The 22,335-nt window shown below is 49.8% G+C and overlaps 1 protein-coding gene across 3 annotated transcripts in view; it reads left to right on the top strand.

Annotated features, from left to right (window-relative positions):
* Wnt5b (Wnt family member 5B) overlaps positions 1–22,335 on the top strand; it is a 124,230-nt gene that overhangs the window by 77,166 nt on the left and 24,729 nt on the right. The window contains exon 1 of one of the 3 annotated variants that reach the window (XM_063285651.1): positions 12,378–12,514. The exons of the other annotated variants lie outside the window; for them this stretch is intronic. The gene's annotated coding sequence lies outside the window, so the exon portion shown is untranslated. Of the gene's footprint in view, positions 1–12,377; positions 12,515–22,335 lie in introns of those variants that run through there. 3 annotated transcript variants of the gene reach the window in all.

The raw sequence follows: 22,335 nt of genomic DNA, 5'->3' as shown, positions 1-22,335 counted from the left end.
CATTTCCTCTCCCCTAGAATAGGTGGCAAAGCCCCTTGAAGAATGTTTAGTCTTTTAGCGTCCCATCGTTTTAATGTAATATAGATTTACAACAGTTCGCCGCTATATCTCAATGTTATATTACATGATAGGCGACAGAGGTAAGGAAACATATCTGCTTAATATATGTGCGTGTAAGCATAAATAATGGTTGGGCATGTTAGTATTTTGTCATCCTAATAAAAGCTAATGTCACCGGGGAGAGGGAACCTCAGACTGAGAGAAGGCCTCCATCACACTAATGATCAATGTGGGAGGCACAGCCCCTGTGGGCAGTGCTAGCCCTAAGCAGGCAACCCCAGGAGGTATAAGAAACATGAGCCCAAGTCATGTAAAGATCCCTTTGCTTTAGTTTCTGCCTCCAGGTTCCTGCCCTGACCGTCCTCCAGGATGGACTAAGTATAACCCACATTTCTGTAACTCATCACGTGGCTTTGGCTGGTATCCATAACCACTACCTTCCTCTACTCCCCATTCTGCACTTCCTCCCCTAAGCCAGAACCTCAGTAAGTCTTATTCTCTCCCTTGAAGGGTGACCCATATATTCATCCTTGAAGGGTGACCCATATATTCATTCTTTTTTTTTTCTTTTTTCTTTTTTTCGGAGCTGGGGACGAAACCCAGGGCCTTCCGCTTGCTAGGCAAGCGCTCTACCACTGAGCTAAATCCCCAACCCCCCATATATTCATTCTTGAAGGGTCTGGGTCATTTGTCATTCTGCCTGGATTGAATTGCAGTCTCCCGTTGTCCTTAATCACAGGGTATAGTACCAAGAGAGCGTCCCAAAGCATCCCCTATACCCCAGACATAATCGTCCTTCTCTCCTTTGTGGAGAAGCAATCCAGGGGACAGGAGCACCTCTCTGCGGCTCTAAGGGACAGCTAGCTGACAGTCTGGATCAGTCACCCCTCTGAACAACTTTTTATTTTAGCCTGTTAGGTTAAGGTCATTGGAAACCTGACATAAGCAGGAGGAAATCTGAGCTTCCGGTGCAGTGGAATGTTTCTTGTGTCTCCTGGCAGAATCATTCTTCATTCTGGAGCCAAAACTGGGCAAGCAGCATATGAAGTCCTGTGAACAGGAAGCAGTAATTTTCTTAGTGGGCCACTAGGGGTGATAGTGAGTGGAGCCCATTCCCTTTTCCTCCCCTTGATTTGTGGTCCCTGTGAATTCTGGCTTTAGGAAAACAGTGCCTTGAATCAGATGCTGATTCAAAGCATATGTAGAACTCTGCCTCAACTTTCTAGGCTACTGACACCCAACTGGCCCTGTAGCTGTGTATTTAAAAAGCAGTGCGGCTGTTCTGTCAAGCCAGCTGCTTCTGGGTGTGGCAAACATTAAGATTGGTGAATCCCGTGACTGGTCCTCTTTTTGTGACTATGAAGAGAGTTTCTTGGTCCGAAGCAATGTCGTGTGGAGTATCATGATGGCGGATAAAGTTGTGGCAGAATCATTACATGCAGGAAAGGCCAATCCATGACCAAAATAAGTATTGGTTCCGGTAAGAACAAGTACTATCACTTCCGTGTGGACATGGCCCAATGTAGCAGTGAGCCTGCTGCTGGTCGCGAGCTCATCACCCCGCGGGAACAGTGCCCCATCGGGGGCTTAGCGTCCGTGTCTGCAGCTGGCACATGTGGCACCCGGTGGTAGCTTACCCAGTCAGCCTTGGACTGCAGCTGTCCAGCTTCTGTGCAGTGCCTGTGGGTAAAATGTTTTCCTGAGCCGTTGCTTCCAAGGATGGAACCCTTCGGCTTCCGCTTTTTTTTCTTGAAATAAATTTGAATCTTTACAAGATCTTCAGCCGCCTCCGAGGGCAGGGGTTGTACCCTCAGGACAAACTTCCATTCTCTCAGTGCAGAGCAGCAGTTCCATGTCAGAGGTGCTGATCTCTCTATTAGCTACAGCTGCCCATTGGCACCGCCGAGAGACGCTCCCACTCCCTTAGCACTGCTGAGAGATGCTCCCGTTCCCTTAGCACTGCTGAGAGGTGCTCCTGTTCCCTTAGCACTGCTGAGAGGTGCTCCTGTTCCCTTAGCACTGCTGAGAGGTGCTCCTGTTCCCTTAGCACTGCTGAGAGGTGCTCCTGTTCCCTTAGCCCTGCTGAGAGGTGCTCCTGTTCCCTTAGCACTGCTGAGAGATGCTCCCACTCCCTTAGCACTGCTGAGAAGTGCTCCTGTTCCCTTAGCACTGCTGAGAGGTGCTCCCGTTCCCTTAGCACTGCTGAGAAGTGCTCCCATTCCCTTAGCACCGCCGAGAGACGCTCCCACTCCCTTAGCACTGCTGAGAGGTGCACCCACTCCCTTAGCACTGCTGAGAGGTGCTCCCGTTCCCTTAGCACTGCTGAGAGGTGCTCCTGTTCCCTTAGCACTGCTGAGAGGTGCTCCCATTCCCTTAGCACCGCTGAGAGGTGCTCCTGTTCCCTTAGCACTGCTGAGAGATGCTCCTGTTCCCTTAGCACTGCTGAGAGGTGCTCCTGTTCCCTTAGCACTGCTGAGAGGTGCTCCCACTCCCTTAGCACTGCTGAGAGGTGCTCCCATCCCCTTAGCACTGCTGAGAGGTGCTCCTGTTCCCTTAGCCCTGCTGAGAAGTGCTCCCGTTCCCTTAGCACTGCTGAGAGGTGCTCCTGTTCCCTTAGCACTGCTGAGAGGTGCTCCCATTCCCTTAGCACTGCTGAGAGGTGCTCCTGTTCCCTTAGCCCTGCTGAGAGGTGCTCCTGTTCCCTTAGCACTGCTGAGAGGTGCTCCCATCCCCTTAGCACTGCTGAGAGGTGCTCCTGTTCCCTTAGCCCTGCTGAGAAGTGCTCCCGTTCCCTTAGCACTGCTGAGAGGTGCTCCTGTTCCCTTAGCACTGCTGAGAGACGCTCCCACTCCCTTAGCACTCCTGAGAGGTGCTCCCACTCCCTTAGCACTGCTGAGAAGTGCTCCCATTCCCTTAGCACTGCTGAGAGACGTTCCCACTCCCTTAGCACTGCTGAGAGGTGCTCCTGTTCCCTTAGCCCTGCTGAGAAGTGCTCCTGTTCCCTTAGCACTGCTGAGAGATGCTCCCACTCCCTTAGCCCTGCTGAGAGGTGCTCCTGTTCCCTTAGCACTGCTGAGAGATGCTCCCATTCCCTTAGCACCGCTGAGAAGTGCACCCACTCCCTTAGCACTGCTGAGAGGTGCTCCCACTCCCTTAGCACTGCTGAGAAGTGCTCCCATTCCCTTAGCACCGCTGAGAGGTGCTCCCACTCCCTTAGCACTGCTGAGAAGTGCTCCCATTCCCTTAGCCCTGCTGAGAAGTGCTCCTGTTCCCTTAGCACTGCTGAGAGGTGCTCCCATCCCCTTAGCACCGCTGAGAAGTGCTCCTGTTCCCTTAGCACTGCTGAGAAGTGCACCCACTCCCTTAGCACTCCTGAGAGGTGCTCCCACTCCCTTAGCACTCCTGAGAAGTGCTCCTGTTCCCTTAGCACTGCTGAGAAGTGCTCCTGTTCCCTTAGCACTGCTGAGAGATGCTCCCATTCCCTTAGCACTGCTGAGAAGTGCACCCACTCCCTTAGCACTGCTGAGAGATGCTCCCACTCCCTTAGCACTCCTGAGAGGTGCTCCCACTCCCTTAGCACTGCTGAGAGATGCTCCCATTCCCTTAGCACTGCTGAGAAGTGCTCCTGTTCCCTTAGCACTGCTGAGAAGTGCTCCTGTTCCCTTAGCACTGCTGAGAGGTGCTCCCACTCCCTTAGCACTGCTGAGAAGTGCTCCCATTCCCTTAGCACCGCTGAGAGGTGCTCCCACTCCCTTAGCACTCCTGAGAGGTGCTCCCACTCCCTTAGCACTGCTGAGAAGTGCTCCCATTCCCTTAGCACTGCTGAGAGGTGCTCCCACTCCCTTAGCACTGCTGAGAAGTGCTCCCACTCCCTTAGCACCGCTGAGAGGTGCTCCCACTCCCTTAGCACTGCTGAGAGATGCTCCCACTCCCTTAGCACTCCTGAGAGGTGCTCCCACTCCCTTAGCACTCCTGAGAGGTGCTCCCACTCCCTTAGCACTGCTGAGAAGTGCTCCCATTCCCTTAGCACCGCTGAGAAGTGCTCCCACTCCCCTAGCACTGCTGAGAAGTGCTCCCACTCCCTTAGCACCGCTGAGAGATGCTCCCACTCCCTTAGCACTGCTGAGAAGTGCTCCCATCCCCTTAGCACTGCTGAGAGGTGCTCCCATCCCCTTAGCACTGCTGAGAGGTGCTCCCATTCCCTTAGCACCGCTGAGAGACGCTCCTGTTCCCTTAGCACTCCTGAGAGGTGCTCCTGTTCCCTTAGCACTGCTGAGAGGTGCTCCCATTCCCTTAGCACTGCTGAGAGGTGCTCCCATTCCCTTAGCACCACTGAGAGACGTTCCCACTCCCTTAGCACTGCTGAGAGATTCTCCCACTCCCTTAGCACCACTGAGAGACCCTCCCACTCCCTTAGCACTCCTGAGAGGTGCTCCTGTTCCCTTAGAACTGCTGAGAGGTGCTCCCATCCCCTTAGCACTGCTGAGAGGTGCTCCTGTTCCCTTAGCACTGCTGAGAAGTGCTCCTGTTCCCTTAGCACTGCTGAGAAGTGCTCCTGTTCCCTTAGCACTGCTGAGAGGTGCTCCTGTTCCCTTAGCACTGCTGAGAGATGCTCCTGTTCCCTTAGCACTGCTGAGAAGTGCTCCTGTTCCCTTAGCACTGCTGAGAGGTGCTCCCGTTCCCTTAGCACTGCTGAGAAGTGCTCCCATTCCCTTAGCACCGCCGAGAGACGCTCCCACTCCCTTAGCACTGCTGAGAGGTGCACCCACTCCCTTAGCACTGCTGAGAGGTGCTCCCGTTCCCTTAGCACTGCTGAGAGGTGCTCCTGTTCCCTTAGCACTGCTGAGAGGTGCTCCCATTCCCTTAGCACCGCTGAGAGGTGCTCCTGTTCCCTTAGCACTGCTGAGAGATGCTCCCATTCCCTTAGCACTGCTGAGAGGTGCTCCTGTTCCCTTAGCCCTGCTGAGAGGTGCTCCTGTTCCCTTAGCACTGCTGAGAGGTGCTCCCATCCCCTTAGCACTGCTGAGAGGTGCTCCTGTTCCCTTAGCCCTGCTGAGAAGTGCTCCCGTTCCCTTAGCACTGCTGAGAGGTGCTCCTGTTCCCTTAGCACTGCTGAGAGACGCTCCCACTCCCTTAGCACTCCTGAGAGGTGCTCCCACTCCCTTAGCACTGCTGAGAAGTGCTCCCATTCCCTTAGCACTGCTGAGAGACGTTCCCACTCCCTTAGCACTGCTGAGAGGTGCTCCTGTTCCCTTAGCCCTGCTGAGAAGTGCTCCTGTTCCCTTAGCACTGCTGAGAGATGCTCCCACTCCCTTAGCCCTGCTGAGAGGTGCTCCTGTTCCCTTAGCACTGCTGAGAGATGCTCCCATTCCCTTAGCACCGCTGAGAAGTGCACCCACTCCCTTAGCACTGCTGAGAGGTGCTCCCACTCCCTTAGCACTGCTGAGAAGTGCTCCCATTCCCTTAGCACCGCTGAGAGGTGCTCCCACTCCCTTAGCACTGCTGAGAAGTGCTCCCATTCCCTTAGCCCTGCTGAGAAGTGCTCCTGTTCCCTTAGCACTGCTGAGAGGTGCTCCCATCCCCTTAGCACCGCTGAGAAGTGCTCCTGTTCCCTTAGCACTGCTGAGAAGTGCACCCACTCCCTTAGCACTCCTGAGAGGTGCTCCCACTCCCTTAGCACTCCTGAGAAGTGCTCCTGTTCCCTTAGCACTGCTGAGAAGTGCTCCTGTTCCCTTAGCACTGCTGAGAGATGCTCCCATTCCCTTAGCACTGCTGAGAAGTGCACCCACTCCCTTAGCACTGCTGAGAGATGCTCCCACTCCCTTAGCACTCCTGAGAGGTGCTCCCACTCCCTTAGCACTGCTGAGAGATGCTCCCATTCCCTTAGCACTGCTGAGAAGTGCTCCTGTTCCCTTAGCATTGCTGAGAAGTGCTCCTGTTCCCTTAGCACTGCTGAGAGGTGCTCCCACTCCCTTAGCACTGCTGAGAAGTGCTCCCATTCCCTTAGCACCGCTGAGAGGTGCTCCCACTCCCTTAGCACTCCTGAGAGGTGCTCCCACTCCCTTAGCACTGCTGAGAAGTGCTCCCATTCCCTTAGCACTGCTGAGAGGTGCTCCCACTCCCTTAGCACTGCTGAGAAGTGCTCCCACTCCCTTAGCACCGCTGAGAGGTGCTCCCACTCCCTTAGCACTGCTGAGAGATGCTCCCACTCCCTTAGCACTCCTGAGAGGTGCTCCCACTCCCTTAGCACTCCTGAGAGGTGCTCCCACTCCCTTAGCACTGCTGAGAAGTGCTCCTGTTCCCTTAGAACTGCTGAGAGGTGCTCCCATCCCCTTAGCACTGCTGAGAGGTGCTCCTGTTCCCTTAGCACTGCTGAGAAGTGCTCCTGTTCCCTTAGCACTGCTGAGAAGTGCTCCTGTTCCCTTAGCACTGCTGAGAGGTGCTCCTGTTCCCTTAGCACTGCTGAGAGATGCTCCTGTTCCCTTAGCACTGCTGAGAAGTGCTCCTGTTCCCTTAGCACTGCTGAGAGGTGCTCCCGTTCCCTTAGCACTGCTGAGAAGTGCTCCCATTCCCTTAGCACCGCCGAGAGACGCTCCCACTCCCTTAGCACTGCTGAGAGGTGCACCCACTCCCTTAGCACTGCTGAGAGGTGCTCCCGTTCCCTTAGCACTGCTGAGAGGTGCTCCTGTTCCCTTAGCACTGCTGAGAGGTGCTCCCATTCCCTTAGCACCGCTGAGAGGTGCTCCTGTTCCCTTAGCACTGCTGAGAGATGCTCCCATTCCCTTAGCACTGCTGAGAGGTGCTCCTGTTCCCTTAGCCCTGCTGAGAGGTGCTCCTGTTCCCTTAGCACTGCTGAGAGGTGCTCCCATCCCCTTAGCACTGCTGAGAGGTGCTCCTGTTCCCTTAGCCCTGCTGAGAAGTGCTCCCGTTCCCTTAGCACTGCTGAGAGGTGCTCCTGTTCCCTTAGCACTGCTGAGAGACGCTCCCACTCCCTTAGCACTCCTGAGAGGTGCTCCCACTCCCTTAGCACTGCTGAGAAGTGCTCCCATTCCCTTAGCACTGCTGAGAGACGTTCCCACTCCCTTAGCACTGCTGAGAGGTGCTCCTGTTCCCTTAGCCCTGCTGAGAAGTGCTCCTGTTCCCTTAGCACTGCTGAGAGATGCTCCCACTCCCTTAGCCCTGCTGAGAGGTGCTCCTGTTCCCTTAGCACTGCTGAGAGATGCTCCCATTCCCTTAGCACCGCTGAGAAGTGCACCCACTCCCTTAGCACTGCTGAGAGGTGCTCCCACTCCCTTAGCACTGCTGAGAAGTGCTCCCATTCCCTTAGCACCGCTGAGAGGTGCTCCCACTCCCTTAGCACTGCTGAGAAGTGCTCCCATTCCCTTAGCCCTGCTGAGAAGTGCTCCTGTTCCCTTAGCACTGCTGAGAGGTGCTCCCATCCCCTTAGCACCGCTGAGAAGTGCTCCTGTTCCCTTAGCACTGCTGAGAAGTGCACCCACTCCCTTAGCACTCCTGAGAGGTGCTCCCACTCCCTTAGCACTCCTGAGAAGTGCTCCTGTTCCCTTAGCACTGCTGAGAAGTGCTCCTGTTCCCTTAGCACTGCTGAGAGATGCTCCCATTCCCTTAGCACTGCTGAGAAGTGCACCCACTCCCTTAGCACTGCTGAGAGATGCTCCCACTCCCTTAGCACTCCTGAGAGGTGCTCCCACTCCCTTAGCACTGCTGAGAGATGCTCCCATTCCCTTAGCACTGCTGAGAAGTGCTCCTGTTCCCTTAGCACTGCTGAGAAGTGCTCCTGTTCCCTTAGCACTGCTGAGAGGTGCTCCCACTCCCTTAGCACTGCTGAGAAGTGCTCCCATTCCCTTAGCACCGCTGAGAGGTGCTCCCACTCCCTTAGCACTCCTGAGAGGTGCTCCCACTCCCTTAGCACTGCTGAGAAGTGCTCCCATTCCCTTAGCACTGCTGAGAGGTGCTCCCACTCCCTTAGCACTGCTGAGAAGTGCTCCCACTCCCTTAGCACCGCTGAGAGGTGCTCCCACTCCCTTAGCACTGCTGAGAGATGCTCCCACTCCCTTAGCACTCCTGAGAGGTGCTCCCACTCCCTTAGCACTCCTGAGAGGTGCTCCCACTCCCTTAGCACTGCTGAGAAGTGCTCCCATTCCCTTAGCACCGCTGAGAAGTGCTCCCACTCCCCTAGCACTGCTGAGAAGTGCTCCCACTCCCTTAGCACCGCTGAGAGATGCTCCCACTCCCTTAGCACTGCTGAGAAGTGCTCCCATCCCCTTAGCACTGCTGAGAGGTGCTCCCATCCCCTTAGCACTGCTGAGAGGTGCTCCCATTCCCTTAGCACCGCTGAGAGACGCTCCTGTTCCCTTAGCACTCCTGAGAGGTGCTCCTGTTCCCTTAGCACTGCTGAGAGGTGCTCCCATTCCCTTAGCACTGCTGAGAGGTGCTCCCATTCCCTTAGCACCACTGAGAGACGTTCCCACTCCCTTAGCACTGCTGAGAGATTCTCCCACTCCCTTAGCACCACTGAGAGACCCTCCCACTCCCTTAGCACTCCTGAGAGGTGCTCCTGTTCCCTTAGAACTGCTGAGAGGTGCTCCCATCCCCTTAGCACTGCTGAGAGGTGCTCCCATTCCCTTAGCACCGCTGAGAGACGCTCCCACTCCCTTAGCACTCCTGAGAGGTGCTCCCATCCTGATACTTCCTCTGACAAACAAACCATTTTCTTTAAGTTCAGCTTCACTCAGAGTTTTAAGAGCCGGGAAGAATGAAGCCAGATTCTTTGCCAAAATATCCCATGAATAGCCCCTACCCAGTTCCTGACAGAGCCCTTGGCTCTCTGAAACCTCACAGTCTGTGTGTCCACTGGTCTGCACGTCTCTACACATTGCTAAACTCCCACCACTGTCCAAACTTGAGTGGCTTTTCTAGCCCAGCATGTCAAACACTTCCACATTCCTCCCACAAAAGGCTCAAAAGCCACACAGCCGGGTTTATCCCAGCAAAGACCCCACTTCCACGATGTCCCAGTTTCCTGTTGCTCTGATAAAATTCCCTGACAGAAAGCGACTCAGAAAAGCAAGGGTTTGCTTCAGCTCACACCTCCAGGTTGCAGTCAGCATTGCAGGGAAGTCAGGGCCCGAACCCGAGCTTTCTGCAGAAAGGGAAGTCACCAGTCACACCCACCGTCAAGAACCAGAAGAAAGGGATGTGTGGGAGTTTAGTGCTCAGCTAGCCTTTTTCCTACATAGTCCAGGGCCCCAACCAGGGAGCGGTGCCACCTGCTTTCAGGCCAAGTCTTCCTAAAATGATTAAGGCAATCGAAACAATCCCTCACGGACAAGACCCTCGACCAAGCTGATCTACACAATTCCTTCACTAAGACTCCCTAGGTCCTGTGGATTGTGACCTGTTTGGGGGTCGCATATAAGATATCCTATATATCAGTTATTTACATTATGACTCATAACTAGCAAAATTTCAATTATGAAGTAGCAATGACATAATTTTATTATGGGTCACCACAACCTGAGGTATTAAAGGGTTGCATCATTAGGAAGGTTGAGAACCACTGCCCTAAGTTGTACCATGTTAACAATTAAAGTTAACCCTCGGTGCCTACCTGGAGTTTCATTTCTACCATGTAGTAGGAAAGCTCTAGCGGCTGGACCTGGCCATGCACACCTTTAATCACAGCACCCCAAAGACAGAGGCAGGCAGATCTGGTGAGTTCCAGAACAACCGGTTCTACAACAGTGAGTTCCGGGTCAGGACCTCATAGTGTGTGTGTGTGTGTATGTGTGTGTGTGTGCTATGTGTGTATACCACATGTACAGGAGCCCACAGAGGTCAGAAGACATGTTGAAACACCTGGAATTACATTCACTTATGAGCTGCCTTATGGATGCTGGGAACTGAACCCTGGTCCTATAAGAACAGTGCTCTTAACCATTGAGTTATCACACCAGCCCCCTAGGCTTATCTCTTTAAGAACAAAAAATATTCCCTCAAGCATGCTGGCCTATACCTTTTGTTGTCTCTTGTTAATGTACCAGGGATGCACAAAACCTCCCGCAGATGCGGCTAGAAGCAGGCAATCACTGGTTTTAAACCTTCCTCAGACTTTATTTCCTGTTTAAGAAATGTAGAGGTTAGAGGACCAGAAACAGCAGGGTGCAGAGTTGGATCTGAGGGAGCAGCTGCTTGTGCCTGGGCTTAGCTTCCAGCCTATTCTGCTGACCAAAATGGCTAGTGAGAAACCCCCCACCAACACTCCCACCCCCATCCTCTGATAGCCAGGGTCTGAGCCTTTGACTCAGGTCTTGCCTTCCTTCCTTCCAACGTTCTGTTGTGTTCAATTCTGTCTCCCGAGATCTAACTCCAGATATCTGGAGAGAGAATGGTTGTATTTCCTTACATTTCTCTGCTGCTGCTGCTGCTGCTGCTGCTGGCTGCCTGCCTGCCTGCCTGCCTCCCTCCCTGCCTCCCTCCCTGCCTCTCTTCCTGCCTGCCTGCTTTATGGTTCCCAGCATGAGAGCCCCGGTATCTAGTAGAGACTTTTATTCTCTTGTAAATGTATGCTAGGGCCTGAGGAGGTGACCCAGTGACTCTGAGTATTTGCTGCTCTTGCTGAGGGCCTGGGTTTGGTTCGTAGCACTTACATGGTGTTTCACAGCTTCTTATGACTCCAGTTCTGGAGGATCCCACACTATGCAACCCTTGGGCATCTGCACACATGCTGTGTACATAAATGTACACAGGCATACACGTACACATAAAATAAATTTTTTTCAAAGATTTGCTAAATTGCATTTTCTCCGTAGAGTATGTGTTTAGTGTGCAGGACATCCTAGACTCTTTCAAGGCTCCCTCCTTTCAGTAAGATGAAAATAATATAGACCTCTGGCTTATAGACCACATCCCCTTTGGTACCCACACAGGGGCAGAGTGAAAAGAACACAGGCTTTGAAGGGACAGGCATAGCACACTCTCCCTACAGGGAGCCACCACTTTCCCTCTGACTCCGCCTGATGTTTTCCATAGCTGAGGAGTTTACGAGGGCCCAGCAGCTTGAGCACGTGCAGCTCCAGAACAAGATGGAAACAGCCAGTGCTTACTGAGCAGTAGGCGCCGTGCTAAACTCCATTCACAGATGAGTCTTCCTTCTGTTGGTCTCCATTCCCAAGTTAGGAAGAAGGGGAACAACAAGGAAAACACCGCACCACGAAGCAGAGAGTGGGCAGAACCAGTTTTTTGCTGTTGTCTTTAATAGGGTCTCTGTAGCACAGGCTAGCCTTTAGCCCATGATCCTCCTATCTGTTCTCCTGAGTGCAGGAGTTTGAACTTAGACCAGGCTTTCCTCCTAGGATACAGGGATGCCTTGAGCACCAGCCGCTGGCAGTGAGTGAGATGTTAACCGTTCCGTGAGCAGATCTGGCTACAGGTGATGGTTGGTTTGCCGTATGGGTCTGCGTGTGTACATGTGCAAGTGTGTGCGCGTGTGACTGAGTATGCATGCGTGGCTAGGGAAAGAATGCTCTCTGGGGAGATAAGCTGATACGCTTTTTTATTCCTTCAGGCCTATGCCTAGCTCTGGCTTTGAATAAAAGCCCTTGAATTGTTTGTATGTAATTCTGCCACCCTCTAGTGGCCATGTCTCTCTTAGCCCCCGACCATGAAACAGCTCCGGGTTTTTGCCCCCACCTGCTGGGATGGAACCCCTGCCTCACACCAGCTGAGCAACCTTGTCCCCAGTGAGCATGAAGCTTCCCAATTCTTACTAAGTCTGGTTTCATCTTTGTGTGCACGGAAGGCTGTGTGCAGGGCTGAGGGCTGAATCGGGAGTGGAGAAAGAAGAAACGCTATTTCCAAACAGCTTGAATTCTGCTTTCCCAGGGAAGCAGGCCAGCATGACTAACTCCCAAGACTGCAGCAGCCTGGCCAGGCAGACTGCCCGCTGCTTCTGTCCTGCAGGCTGTGTTCTTTCTGCCCTGAAGGTCATTTGTACCGGGTTCTGTGTGACTATCGGATTGAGATAAATATTTCAGAAGGCTGGAGGGGGAGGGTCAGCTCAGCTCAGCCTGTCTCAGACTGCCCTGGGACCTCAATGTCTTGGGGCCTGGCTGAGCTGAAGCAGCCAGTGTGGGTGCTGGGCACAGCAGGCCTTCCTGGAAAGTCCTATGAGTGTGAACCAACACTTGGTGTCTCTTACATAATGTCAGTTCCACAGGAACCTTGAGGATCTGCCCTGTTGGAGAGGAGAGTTCACATCCAGGTCCCCTTCTCTGCCAAGAGAGGGTTCAAGGTCTAATACAAAAGTTAGACTCTAAGGAGTAGATAAGGCCTGGAAACTCGTCATTCCTTGAGCCTCAGAGAGACAGTATGGAAGGCAAACCATGGCTTTCTTGATAGCGGGCGCTACCGTGGCTCCCTGAATGGCAGCTAAGAGGTCAGTGATTAGCATAATTCTGTATGAAAATTCTGCCTGGAGTTTTCTAGAGTTGGCACACCTTGGGACTGACAGTTTGGTGAGGTTCTTTCTTCTTTTAAATCTTTGGAGATCTGGGTGGGGGGTGTCTCACTACATAGTCTAGAGTCTAAGAGCATCCTGGCACTGGCCCGCCATCCTCCTGAGCTTCTCAGGTTACAGGGACTACTATACTCAGCCTTTTAGTTTAAACTTTCCTGTTAAGCAGAGTCAAGTCATCTACTCAAATAGTGGATGTCACTAGTGTCACCAGTGTGAGGTCCTTATTATCTTTGTAGTTTTGTTTCCGGTATCTGTTGCTTTTTGAGTAGAGCCCAGGGCCTCCTGTTTGTTTGCGCAAGTGCCCTGCCTCTGAGCCCATCCTCCAGCAGAGGAGTCCTTGGTGTAACTGGTGGAAGAAATCTAAACTGGTGTCCTTCTTCAGGCACAGTAACGAGTCATGGTAATTAGGTGGCAGCATCTTGGCATGGCTCTGGATGTCCTGTGTAGAGACTGAATGACCGTTCTTATTTTAGAAATGATGAAGATCAGGCACAGAGTAAGAACCACCTTCTTTGGGGTCCTGGGAGTAGTCACGGTCTAGTGCATCTGTCCTCTGACCCTCAGAGCAGCAACTCACACCGATGCGATGCTGTGTGCTGGAGCCACCTCACCTCTGTGCTTGATATTCAAATAGTTCTGTGTGACTTAGTAATAAGACAGAGAAATAACTCAGTGGTCAAGAGGATTTTCAGAGGGCCTGGGTATAATTCCCAGCACTCACCACAGCCAGGGAGGGAAAGGGGAAACCACAGGAGCGAGTGTGCCTGCTCCCCACCCACCTTCAAAGCAGCGGAGGGGCTGTGGGAAAATGACGAGGACTGTCTTTGGAGCCCTCTTTCAGCTTAGTTCTCCGTTTTTCCTGTCCCACACCTATAAATTTTTAAAAGTTTTACTACGTATATGGAATCAAGAGTGTTGCTCCTGGCAGAGCCCTGCTTAGCTGGTGTTGTGACTCTGTCGACAGTGTCCTATTCTATGGTGCGTCACCATGGGAAAGGCCCAGTGGATACATATTTCTCCTTTTGTTGCCTTTAATATCCTGGCAGAGGAGTCATCTCCTCCGTCCCTTCCTCCTCTCCTCCCACCCGTCTTTCTTTCCTGTGGTACCGGGCATCTAGCCTAGGCCCTTGGATGTGCCGGGCCAGTTCCTTCCCACTCTACTGTGGTTTTCACAATAGGCCTGTCATTCATTAAAAATATCCTGTACATTGGGGACTCAGCTACATAAAGTTCAAGGCCAGCCTGTTTCAAAGGTGGAGGGAGGGGAAACCAAACACCTGTAAGGTATATAACAAGAGAATTTCAGTCACTACGTGAACTGACGTTTTACATTTCTCATTGTTGTGTAGCATTATGTAGAAAATGCTTACATTTTGAGCATTTAAAAATCCTCGACTGGGGGTTGGGGATTTAGCTCAGTGGTAGAGCGCTTGCCTAGCAAGCGCAAGGCCCTGGGTTCGGTCCCCAGCTCCGAAAAAAAAGAACCAAAAAAAAAAAAAAAATCCTCGACTGACGAGGACAATATTAAATTGTCATACATTGTTCCGGGATCCAGACGAGAACAACTTGTCCTATTCCAGTGCATTCGTCACGTTCCAAGGGTTCGGTTTTTAACCTGCTCACTTGGATTCTGAGACGGATCTGGAAAAGAGAGCATTAAAAATCTAAATGGCATCGTAGATCATTGGTGTTCCACCATGTCTCAAACAAAGGTAAGACCAAACCAAACCAAACAGGGAGTGGTTGTGTCATACTGGGAGGTGAACGCGGGGGCGTGGGGAATTCAAACTCATCAGCTACATAGTGAGCTACAAGGCCAGCTTGGGATGGAAGGGACCCCTCCCTCAAAACACAATAAAACCAAAGCAAAGTAAAACAAATCACTCCAGAAGCTCTTGGTGCCGTGTGCCAAGATTACACTTGGTGGTTAGACTGCTACGCCGTTCCCCGTTTCTGAAAGTGAGTAATGCGCCAGACTAGGCTGAAACTTGAACGTTTTCTTAAGCATTAAAACTTTCCCCCCCCCCCCGTATTTTTTTAGTTGACTACCCACCCTGCCAATTCCTCAATGGAAGCGAATTTTCTAAATATGGGAACCAAAACAACCGAACAAGTCGTAGGTTTAGGGGAGAATTTGCAGTGGAGATGGACCGAGGGCCTTGGGCATGTCAAATGCATGGCCGCTCTACCATGCAGCTACATCCCAACCCCAATACCTTGCATGCACATCAGCACCGCTCCTAGAATCTTCTCATCTGCAGCCGTGTGCTAGGGCGGTTTGCTGATGGTCGGGTGATTGTGTTTTGTCTGTGCCAGCCTCTCGTTTAAGAGTCTGCATTTCATGCTAAGTTCTGTTTCAGTAAATACATTGTTTAGTAAGAAAGGAAGAAGTCCAAGTATCTTTATTTGCAGACCCTATGATTCTGTACACAGGGACCATAAAGACTCCATAAGAAAATGTTTGTTTCTTTGTTTCAGAAGAAAACCCTTAGAGCTGATAAACACTTTCAGCAAAGTGGCAGGATACAAAATTACTACACAAAACTCAACAGCCTCCCTATGTCCTAATCACAAACATGCTGAGAAAGAAGCCAGGAGAAAGTCCTACTCACAGTAGAAAAAGAAAAGAGAAAGAAATGAAAAAGAAGGAATCCAAAAACCGTGAGCCTTGGAATAAAACTAACCAAGGACGGGAAAGACCTGTATAAAATGGTTACTTTCGGGGTTGGGGATTTAGCTCAGTGGTAGAGCGCTTGCCTAGGAAGCGCAAGGCCCTGGGTTCGGTCCCCAGCTCTGGAAAACAAAGAACCAAAAAAAAAAAAAAATGGTTACTTTCAAGCATTAAAGAAAGAAATTGGAAAAGATCTTAGAAGATAGACTTCTCATGCTCATGGATTGGAAAGAATTAATATTGTAAAATGGGTATATAAAATAAAATGCTAGTCTCCACAGAAATAGGAAAAAAAAAAAAAGCCTCTTAATACGGAAGCCCAGAAGACCTTGAATGACCAAACTAACCCTGAGAAACAAGGAATAGCGCTGTAGGCAACGCTGTGTCTGACTTTAAGATATTTACAGAGTCTAATAAAGACAGTTGGGTACTGGCCCAGAACAGGCACACACGCTGATGGAAGGCCATTCAGATACAAGCCCGCACAGCTGAAGACAGGTAATTTTTGACAAAGATGTCAAAAATCCACAGCGGAGGGAAAAAAACCAGCTTCTTCAACAAATGGCACTGGGAAAATCGGGTGTCCACATACAGAGGAGTGGATCCTATATCATCCTGCAACAAAGTCAACTTCAGGGAGATCGGAGGTGTCAGTGTAAGACATGCCAGTCTGCAACTGGAGAGGGGAAACACTTCAGGTACAGCCATAGCCAAGGGCGTCCCAGCAGGACTCCAGCCACTCGGGAAGTAAGGCCCACGATTGGTAAGGAGAACCTCATGAAACTAAAAGGCAGGAGAAGAAACAGTTGAGTAAGCAGTCGACAGAATGGAAGAAAATCTTTGCATACTCTACATCTGATGAAAGATTAATATTAGAATAAACTACCAAACCCAGCAATGAGAAAGCAGACAGTCCAGTTGGCAAATGGCCTAATGAAAGAAACACACATTTCTCAAAAGATGAAATACAAGTGACCAGTCATCACAACTTCACTAGCCCTCAGTGAAATATAAACACTCCACTTAGATTCCATCTCTTCAGTTAGAAATGACAGTCACCAAAAAACCAAAAACCAAAAACCAAAAACCAAAACAAAACAAAATCCGAATTAACACAGGAGGTGATAGCAGACATGTTTAACCTCAGCACTCGGGAGGCAGAGGCAGGCGAACCTGAGTTTGAGGCCAGCCTGGTCTACAAAGTGAGATCCAGGACAGCCAGAGAAACTCTGTCTCAAAAACAAACAAACAAGCAAGCAAGCAAACACCAAAAAAGCAAAACAACTAATGCTGTCAAGGATGTAGTTAAAAGGGAACTTGTAGACACTGCTAGTGAAGGTCTAATTTAGTCCAGAAACTGTAGAAGTCAGGGTGGGGGTTCCTCCAAAACTAACAATAAATCTTCCCGTGTGACCCAGCCGCCCCGTCCACATCAGCACCTCACAGACACTTGCACGTGGGTGTTTACCGCAACACTTCACAGTCGCTGTGCTCTGGAACCAACCCAGGTGTCCGTCAGCACAGAGATTGATTAGGAAAATGTGGTATCCATGGTACATACAATGGAATTTTTTTCAGGCATGGAAAAGAACAAAGTCATGTTATTTGTAGGAAGATACATGTATCTGGATCGCCGTATTAAGTGAACTAAGCTGGTCTCAGAAAGACAAACACTGTGTATCTTCTCTTGTTTGCAGTTTCTGGATTCCATAGAGATACATAAAACACAGGGAGAAACGAAAATTGAGGTAAAGCTGACTAACAGGACAGAGTGCTGACTGGAACAGGGAAGGGTGAGAAAAGGGAGGTGTGGGAGGTGCAAGGTGAAGCATGCTCAACATAGTTTATATACATAGATGCAAAGTTAAAACTAGCAATTTTTAAAGTTAGGCTTTCAGAAGGTCTGTGAGAGAAAAATTACTGTGTCACCCCCATCAGGAGGTCAGAACAGAGGAAGCCCCAAAGACTTGGCCATTGTACTGAGTGGACCAGTCATCTGTCAGAATAGCTAGGCAAGGGTCCTCTGACTGGACAGCTTGCACCAAGACAGGTAGGAGCTCTCACAGATGGCCGGAATCGGAAAGGTGTGGGCTGGGGCTTTGCTAATGTGGCCAGAACATCACTGGCTGATGTAGCTGCACGCTGCCAGTGAACCCTACGAGAGGACTTTGGGAGAACTCTCTTGGTTATAGCTGCTAGCAAGGATGCTGCCTTCCCTGAACAAGGCCGAGCTGAGACCAAAGCCAGGGCTTCCCAGCATTGCTGTAAGTGACCACACTGTCATTTACTCTGGAGTTTTTACTGATTCCAATTAATGAGAAATTCAAGCCAACATCTTAGTTTTTACAACTGATGTTGGGATGTGTAAATATGGGCAATATGACTAAAGTGTCCAAGGCTATCTTAGAGATACCTTGGACTGATGTTACAAATTAGTTATGTTGCTGTATGTGAGGGGAGACTCATAGTTACACAATTAAAATTAAAAGATGAATTATCATGGGAGAGATAAGCTACTGTCCAATGAAATGATATTAACCTAATGAGGTGACTATCTAGTTCTCATGATAGACCTGTACAGCACAATTAAAATACTCAAACTTGAACAGTATGACTAAGGTTTAAAAAAAATACCCAAGTTATATGCAGATGTATTTTTCCAATGGAAATAAACCAAATGTGTGTAGCTTTTAACTTAAAAGGCCATTTCTGTGTATGATGTCAGGGAGTGAAAGGGGTCTAGGAGAATTTACTTCTGTGCCTCCAGACCATTCAAGCTCTGTGCTCTGCAGCAGACCTAAACAGAATGGCCGTGTGGCTCAGCCTACAGCCCCACGACTCTCACCTGTGTTTCCTGCCTCTTTACTAGCTATGCCTGGCTGCCTGCGCTCACTGCTAAACTGGGTCATGAAATCTTCAGCGCCTGGCCCAGGCCGGAGCTGGAGTGACTCTAAGCTGAGTACTACAGTTCTCCCCTGTAATCCCTGCGGAGGTGAGAGGAGGGTCCCTTGGGTCCAGAAGTTTGAGACTATTATGAACAACACAGTGAGACCCCATCTCAAGAAGAACAAATGGGGAGAGGGGCTACAAAGAAAGGGACAGTCGAGATGGCTCAACAAGTAAAACCACTTGTCGCTAAGCCCAAGGACCTGAGTTCAGTCCCTTAGACTCACGAAGTAGGAGAGAGCCACTTCCCACAAGTTATCCTTTGATAATGATGTCCACACATAAGTAAGTTAATAAAACTGTTAAAAAGAAGAGAAAAATCGTAGAACAGTAACATGAATTCTGATCATTATTTCCTCAGATAATAAGTGTTGGGTTGTGGGAAGTTCCGGTGAGAGAGATAGGGGGAAGAAGATTGTTTTTTAAATCTACATGGTCAGAGGGAGCTGACTGGAGCCGAGTGGGAGCCAAGAGAGAAACTACACAGACATCTCTGCTTTCGCCTGTCTTTGGCGGTGTTTTCTTAATGTTGGAAAAATGCGGTAGTTTTTTATTATTTGACGCCCACCATCCCAAGTGTTCCCCTGCATGGACCACATCTGGTCATATTACATTTGTGTGATACTGGGCGATTTTCCATTGACTTACCATGTTTGCATTGGCTTTGGCGTTTGGGCGTGTGGTTTCCCTTGACACAAACTTCTTACCACCGACATTTTCCTAGGGTGCTAGCGTTTCAGGCTGGAGGGGACTCGAGCGTGTGATTGCACAGCCCCTCCTTGCTCTCCTCCTTGGGTGCTGCCCCTGCCTAAGCTTGCTAAGATATACTAAATAGGACAGGTCAGAGCAGAACAGAGGGGAGGCTGGAACTGGGCAGGTGGCTCAGTGGTTAGGAGCGGTTGCTGCACAATCCTGAGAACCAGAGGTTGGATACCAGCACCCACACGATCCAAGCGTCATGCAGAAGAAAAAAAAACTCCTAGCACTCCTGCTCAACGATCCTACCCACTGTCTAGGCCCACCCTCAGACCCATACATACACCTTTTTGAATGTATGCATGTGTGCATACATTAAAGTATATGTGCACAAACCTATAAATGAAATCCAAAAGCAAAGAACAGGAGTCCACTTGTAGACAGCCAAGGTGATGACATTGCTGGATACCTTAGCACACATCTGTGGACCTCAGACCTTACATTTGCAACCCACACAGGGTCGGGGGGTCTGGCGTCGGTACAGAACCGAGAGCATCCCTTCCTCCCGTTTCTGCAGTCTGTGAGGATCTGCTGGGCTCCTCACGTCTCAGTCCCTGACTGTAGCTTTGGGCCTTCCACAGTGTTTACAGAAGACACTCAGAATTTCAGAAATCCCCAGTTTCTTTATTATTATTATTATTGTTATTACTATATTTATTTACTTGTGTGTATGTGTTTGTATATGTATGTACAAGTGTACACACAATATGGCATGTGTGGAGGTCAGAGGAGAACTTTTAGGAGTCAGTTTTCGTCTTTTACCCTGTGAACACCAGGGATTGGGTTCAGGTTGTCAGGTCAAGTGGCAGACACTTTACCTGTTGAGTCATCTCCCCACCCCCCTGTTAATTTCTTAAATGTATTTTAAACTACTTTTTAAATGCTTTTGAAAACGTTACTTCCTGTTGTTAATAGAACCCAGATGGCAGGCTGGGGGTGTGTTTTCCCGAGTTTGAATCACTTCCTGGGCACCTTGTCATCTAGACCCAGAGGGTGAGTTCAGGACATCATCGTGACTGTAGGGCATGGTTAGGTTTGGAAAAGTGACTGGGCAAAAACAGACAAATGAAAACCAGGGAAGGTTTGCGAGGGAGAGAGAAGCTTTCTGATTCAACACTTCCTCTCCCAGTGTGATATAAGCACGTATCTAGTTACAGGATTTCTTTGGCAAAAACATTTTTAAAAAATAATTAGATTTAGCCGGGCAAAGTCAGTGTCTGCCTGGCCAGTTGAGTTGAGGACCATCTGCCTCACGTGTCACTGGCCACCGCATTTACCTAGGGACGCTCTGTAGAATATTTACTGATCCTGGAGCAAAAACTCCTACTCAGCCAAGTTCCAGGTCCTGGGTGAGATTTGGAAACCCTTTGACCACGACTGAGAAAACCGTGGATGTCACAGAAAGCAAAATATGGAGCCCCTGGCATTCCGCTTGCTGTATTTGCCTTCCATTTACACACAGGACTAAGTTCAGGACTAAGCTGATTGGCTACTGCAACTAGAGTTGGCTACTGCTGGCAGACACAAGGGGAATGCCTCCTTCCGGAAGTGTCCTAATTTTAAAAGTAAACGGCCTGTGAAAGAGGCGTCGCAAGGGCTAATAGACTCGTAATCTATGCCTACGCCGAGCATCAGAGAAATGCAGTTTAAAATGTGCTAACTTAGTGTGAACACCAAATGTTGGCTTGGTGTCTTACCCCGCTTCATTTTCATCAAAAGTTGGAAATCATAAAAAATAAACGTATTTGAAAGTGTAATTTCCCAGTAAACTTAATGATTCAACTGAACCAGACCTGTTCTCCAGTCAGTAAGTGTGAGGAGTATTAACACTAGAACAAAACTGTGTGGCCTTGGCGCTGATGCCCCCTCCCCCACCTCTCGGGGATGGACGGAAGCTCTCAAACCTCCTGGGCGAGCACGTTTGCACTGAGCTGCACTTCCAGCCTTCTCTCTCATCATCCAACAGAGCTGGATAGGACTAGAGAGTGCGGCTTGTCAAGGGCCGTAGCTGGAGTTGCATTAGTAAACTGATTGTACTGTCACTTAAGGCTGGATGGCGGCCAATGGCTTTGTGCAGGTGGCTGGGAAGGCAGCTAGGTGGGTAAAGTCACTTTCTGCCGAGCCATAGGGACTGAGTCAAGGGGATAGTAATGGCATTCGTTAAAGTGCCCTTGACAACCCTAGAACCACCATGAAAATAACCCCAGAACAAAACTTCAAAGCCTCTAAATACTAAGAGAGGTGGGGTTTTTTTGTTTTATTATTGTTGTTGTTGTCGTGGTCGTTGTTTTTTAATGTAAAATGGTCGGCTATTGGTCAAACTAATCCAGAGTTTTTAGGTTTTTAAGTATAGCATAAATACCATTTACTGATATATTTTCCCCCTTAATGGTCCCTTTCTAGTTTCCTAGCATCTGTCCACTCCCTTGCCCCCAGGTAGATACACATGTGTGAACATCATGGCTGATACGTGCATAGTCAAGAGCTGTCATTATACAATGATGAGGGCCTGGGCTTAGATCTTAGCACACAGACAGCAAGTCCGTGTCTGACATCTGCCTGTTATCCTGGCTCCAAGGAGCATTGCTGGGGCTTGCTGGCCTCCTGTTTAGCGGGAAAACATGAGCCCTGTGGCCAGGGGCAACACTACCTCAGAGGACTAGGTGGAGAGAGAAGACACCTGACACCTGGCTTCCCTGTACACACAGGTGCATGCACGTGCACGTATGCTTGTGTAACGAGCAAACGAGTGAATAATCTTTTAAAAATTTAGAAGCAGAGGCAGTCTTAATGGTTCATGCTTTTAATTCTGGTACTCAGGAGGCAGAGGCAGAGGCAGACAGATCTCCGTGAGTGAGGCCAGCCTGGTCTACTTGGCAAGTTCCAGGCTAGCCAGACTATATAGTGAGACCTTACCTCAACAACAAATAAACAGGGCTGGAGAGATGGCTCAGTGGTTAAGAGCACTGACTGCTCTTCCAGAGGTCCTGAGTTCAAATCCCAGCAACCACATGGTGGCTCACAACCATCGTTGGGGTCCGATGCCCTCTTCTGGTGTCCCTGACTGAAGAAAGAAACTGTACTCACATAAAATAAATAAATTAATTAAAAAAATAAAAGATATGATCTGAAGGTGAGAATAAAGGAGGTTTTTTTCTGACAAACTCGTTTAATAGATCACTTCCCAGCTCCACTTTCGTCCATTTTCCTGCAAACTGCGTAACTTTATTTTTAAAACTTCATTGTATTTAGGTGCCCCCTTTTCACGACCCTTTCGTCTGTTGGTGAACGTCTAGGCTGCTTCCATTCCCCGCCTGTTGTGAGTAAAGCAGTAATCACAACGGATGAGCACGTGTCCTGTGGGAAT

The sequence above is a fragment of the Rattus norvegicus genome, chromosome 4 (genome assembly GCF_036323735.1).
Source record: "Rattus norvegicus strain BN/NHsdMcwi chromosome 4, GRCr8, whole genome shotgun sequence".
NCBI lineage: Eukaryota > Metazoa > Chordata > Mammalia > Rodentia > Muridae > Rattus > Rattus norvegicus.
Note: the sequence above shows the minus strand (reverse complement) of the source record. Positions and strands in the feature narration are given on the sequence as shown.